This window comes from Arachis ipaensis, chromosome B09 (assembly GCF_000816755.2).
Source record: "Arachis ipaensis cultivar K30076 chromosome B09, Araip1.1, whole genome shotgun sequence".
Classification (NCBI taxonomy): Eukaryota; Viridiplantae; Streptophyta; class Magnoliopsida; order Fabales; family Fabaceae; genus Arachis; species Arachis ipaensis.
Window position 1 is genome coordinate 30,042,470 of NC_029793.2, and position 5,397 is coordinate 30,047,866.

General features: G+C 43.3%; 1 pseudogene; it reads right to left on the minus strand.

Annotated features, from left to right (window-relative positions):
* On the minus strand, positions 3,684-4,652 carry LOC110266283 (annotated as a pseudogene).

Here is a 5,397-nt window from a genome sequence, read left to right on the forward strand (position 1 = left end):
TAAAGTTGCTTGATCCATCAATCCCTGTGGGATCGACCTCACTCTAAGTGAGTTTTATTACTTGATGTGACCCGGTACACTTGTCGGTGAGTTTTGGATGTTTTGGGAATTGGTTTTTCAACAAAAACACCATCAGCGATCAATCTCGCCTCCAAGATAGTGCTTCAACCTCTGGCCATTAACTGTAAACCTTCTGTCAGAATTCTCTTCCTGAATTTCCACATGACCATACGGTGATGCTTTGGTTACCACAAACGGTCCTGACCACCAGGATTTCAGCTTCCCGGAAAGAGTTTGAGCCTTGAATTAAACAGAAGCATCCTTTGCCCTGGCTCAAGGACTCTGATGGCAATCTTCTTGTCATGCCATACCTTAGTTCTCCCTTTATAGAGCTTGGTGGCCGAATTGGCCGAATATCTGAATTCATCTAGCTAATTCAACTGAAGCATTCTCTTTATTCCTGCAACTTGAGCATCAAAGTTCAGAGACTATTAAGCAAAGAGTTTGAGCCTTGAATTAAACAGAAGCATCCTTTGCCCTGGCTCAAGGACTCTGATGGCAATCTTCTTGTCATGCCATACCTTAGTTCTCCCTTTATAGAGCTTGGCATTCTCATTGGCCGAATATCTGAATTCATCTAGCTAATTCAACTGAAGCATTCTCTTTATTCCTGCAACTTGAGCATCAAAGTTCAGAAACTTGATTGACTATTAAGCTCAATGCTCCAGCTCAACTGGCAAGTGACAAGCTTTACCATAGACCAACTGATAAGGGGACATGCCAATAGGAGTCTTATAAACTGTCTGGTATGCCCAGAGAGCATCATCAAGCTTCCTAGACCAGTCCTTCCTTGAGATACTAACGGTCTTCTCCAGAATCCTCTTAAGTTCTCTGTTAGAAACCTCAACATGTCCACTTGTCTGAGGGTGATAAGGGGTTGTCACTTTATGACGGACTCCATACCTCTGCAGAAGTGAGTCCAGCTGTCTGTTATAAAAGTGACTTCCACCATCACTAATGAGTGTCCTTGGGACACCAAACTGACTAAAAATATATCTCTGAAGAAAGCTTTTCACCACTTTGGCATCATTGGTGGGCAGAGCCACAACTTTCACCCACTTGGACACATAATCTACTGCCACCAATATATAGTTGTTGGAATATGAGGGTAGAAAAGGTCTCATGAAGTCAATACCCCACACATCAAATAACTCAACATCAAGAATCCCCTGCTGTGGCATCTCATGGTTGGCAGGGAGATTTTTAGCTCTTTCACTTCTGTCACAGTTCTTCACAAATACTCTTGAGTCCCAGAAGAGGGTTGGCCAGTAAAAACCGTTCTGAAGGACCTTTGTAGCCGTCCTTTCACCACCAAAGTGGCATCTATAATCAGAATCATGACAGTGCCAAAGAATCTGCTGTGTTTCCTCATCTGAGACACATCTCTGAATTATACCATCTGAGTATCTTCTAAAAAGATATGGTTCCTCCCAAAAGTAGTACTTTGGATCAGTCAATAGCTTCTTCACTTGTTGTTTTCTATACACTTTTGGAATGAAATTCATGGCTTTGTAATTTGCGATGTTCGCAAACCAAGGAGCCTGCTAAATGAGGAACAGTTTCTCATACGGAAATGTCTCAGTCACAACTTTGGGTGGTTGCACACCCTCTTCAGGTTCAATCCTGGAAAGGTGGTCAGCTACTTGATTTTCTGACACTTTCCTGTCTTAGATCTCAATATCAAACTCCTGAAGGAGTAGCACCCATCTGATTAATCTTGGTTTAGAATTCTGTTTGGTTAGAAGGTACTTCAAAGCATCATGATCATTATAAACAATTGGTGCACGAATTATGAATAACACGTTTCACAACTCGTACCACTAACCAGCAAGTGCACTGGGTCGTCCAAGTAATACCTTACGTGAGTAAGGGTCGATCCCACGGAGATTGTTGGTTTGAAGCAAGCTATGGTTATCTTACAATTCTCAGTCAGGATATTAATTGGTGGTTATCAATTGATTTGCAAATGAACAAGGGAGCATAAATTAAAAGTTACTTGTTATGCAGTAATGGAGTATATGTTGGAGTTTTGGAGATGCTTTATCTTCTGAAATTCTGCTTTCCTCTGTTTCTGATTCACGCATGCACGTCCTTCTATGGCAAGCTGTATGTTGGTGGATCACCGTTGTCAATGGCTACCATCCATCCTTCCAGTGAAAAGGGTCTAAGTGCGCTGTCACCGTATGGCTAATCATCTGCAGGTTCTCAATCATACCGGAATAGGATTTACTATCCTTTTGCGTCTGTCACTACGCCCAGCACTCGTGAGTTTGAAGTTCGTCACAGCCATTCAATCCCAGAATCCTACTTGGAATACCACAGACAAGGTTTAGACTTTTCGGATTCTCATGAATGCTGCCATCAATCTAGCTTATACCACGGAGATTCTGATTAAGGAATCTAAGAGATATTCATTCAATCTGATGTAGAACGGAGGTGATTGTCAGACACACGTTCATGGAGTGAGGAAGGTGATGAGTGTCACGGATCATCACCTTCTCCATAATGAGGCGCGAATGGATATCTTAGATAGGAACACGCATATTTGAATGGAAAACAGAAATACTTGCATTAAGTCATCGAGACACAGCAGAGCTCCTCACCCCCAACAATGGAGTTTAGAGACTCATGCCGTCAAAAGTTACAAAGTTCAGATCTAAAATGTCATGAGATACAAAATAAGTCTCTAAAAATTGTTTAAATACTTAACTAGTAACCTAGGTTTACAGAAAATGAGTAAACTATGATAGATAGTGCAGAAATCCAATTCTGGGGCCCACTTGGTGTGTGCTGGGGCTAAGACTAAAGCTTTCACGTGCCTGGGGCTGTTTTGGGCGTTCAACGCCAGCTTTGGATCCTTTTCTGGCGTTGAACTCTAACTTGCAACTTGTTTCTGGCGCTAGACGCCAGAATTGGGCAGAGAACTGGCGTTGAACGCCAGTTTACGTCGTCTATCCTTGAGCAAAGTATGGACTATTATATATTGCTGGAAAGCTCTGGATGTCTACTTTCCAACGCAATTGGAAGCACGCCATTTGGAGTTCTGTAGCTCTAGAAAATCCATTTTGAGTGCTGGGAGGTCAGAATCCAATAGCATCAACAGTCCTTTTTCAGCCTGAATCAGATTTTTGCTCAGCTCCCTCAATTTCAGTCAGAAAATACCTGAAAGAGGTAATGACCAAATCAGTACCCAAAAGATTAAAATGCTGACATTGCGGTACCTGACTATTATAATCGACAAAATGGTACTTGGTTAATTTTAAAAACTGACAAGCGTGTCCATAAGCTTGCCGGACCAAAACTCCGGTGAGGACAATGCTTACCTGGATACCGGATTATGCTGACAAATCATATTTTAATTGAGTTGTAACTTTTAATTAATTAATTTGTTAGCCTAGGTGGAAATTAATTTCATTTTGCCCCAAATCAGAACTCTTTGCCCTAATCCCAAATTAACAAGCTCTCTGAACTTCTGCCACTTGAATCCCTGCTTCTCTACTTCCAACATCTCGATCTGTATCTGTAATTTCTGTTCTCTCTGCTTCTCTACTTCCACTTCGAAACAGGAAAGGAGAGGAAGAGGAGTGGCATCGGTTGTTCTAGGTGGAGTCCTAGCGGCAAACAGGGAGGCGAAAGAGAAGCTCGCCGTCGTGTTGGTCCGGTGAAGAGGAGGCTGTTGGTGGCTGGCGGTTAGGGAACTAATGACAGAGGGAGAGAGAGCTTCGCGGAGGTGGTGGGTCTCGCACAGAGCCAAGGAGAACCGGCGGCGATGTGGTTGGAGGTTAGGTTCTGGGCTCGGCGGAGGTGAGGTGCGGCGATGGTGAAATCGCGGAGGTGAGGCGTCGAAACAGTGAAGGTGTGGAGGCGCGTTGGGTGGTCCGCGAAGGTTCGGTGGTTCTGGGTGGCGCTAGGGTACGGACAGGGGAAAGATGGAGAGGCGGAAGAAGAAGAAAGAGAGAGATGTGGTGGCTCTGTGTCGGTTGTGGGTACAGACGCCGGCTGCGGTGGTGATGATTGGAGGCTGAGGCGAGGCTAGGGTTCGGACAAGAGGGGAAGAAGACGGAGGCTGGACGCGAGCTGGAGGTGATATCGTGAAGAGGAGGGTCACGGTGGCTCGGCCAGTAAGAGCGAGGGAGGAGAAGGTGGCCGCCGCTGGTTGGTTGGTTTGGGCCTGCGCCTGGGCCTGGTTATGATCTGTTTTTTCTGCATATGATGTTTCCGTGGTTTCGTGTTTGTGGAGGCTGAAATTGAAGGACCTGACTCGTTCCAAAAGCGAGGATGTTCGAACGAGTTGAGGCTGAGTGAACTCGCCGGTTCGGCAGTACTCGGCGTTGTGTCGTAGGTATATTGATGAGTGAGTCTGAAGGATCTGACTCGTTGCAGGAGAGAGGGTGAGCGAGTGAAAGGGTGTTGGAGTTCATGTTCTTGAATTCGGTTGTTGTGGGAGGAGGTGAAGCGGGAGGTGATGGCAATGGTGCCAATGACGAGGTTGACAAAGATGAAGAGGGAAGAAGGTGTTAACCAGCTGGCTATGAGAAGCGTCACTGAAGCTGTTGGTTCTGCCATAGAGAGCTTGTTAATTTGGGATCAGGGCAAAGAGTTCTGATTTGGGGGCAAAATGAAATCAATTTCCACCTAGGCTAACAAATTAATTAATTAGAAATTACAACTCAATTAAAACATGATTTGTCAGCATAATCCGGTGTCCAGATAAGCATTGTCCTCACCGGAGTTTTGGTCCGGCAAGCTTATGGACGCGCTTGTCAGTTTTTAAAATTAACCAAGTACCTTTTTGTCGATTACAATAGTCAGGTACTGCAATGTCAGCGTTTTAATCTTTCGGGTACTGATTTGGTCATTACCTCATACCTGAAATTATAGAAAAAGACACAAATTCATAGTAAAGTCCAGAAATATGAATTTTGCCTAGAGACTAATGAAAATAAACTAAAAACCAACTAAAACATACTAAAATCTATATGAAATTAACCCCAAAAAGCGTATAAAATATCCGCTCATCACAACACCAAACTTAAACTGTTGCTTGTCCTCAAGCAACTAGACAAATAAAATAGAAAACTAATAGGTTGAGAAGCAATAATATCTCAGAGTGGGTACTGATTTGGTCATTACCTCATACCTGAAATTATAGAAAAATACACAAATTCATAGTAAAGTCCAGAAATATGAATTTTGCCTAGAAACTAATTAAAATAAACTAAAAACCAACTAAAACATACTAAAATCTATAAGAAATTAACCCCAAAAAGCGTATAAAATATCCGCTCATCACAACACCAAACTTAAACTGTTGCTTGTCCTCAAGCAACTAGACAA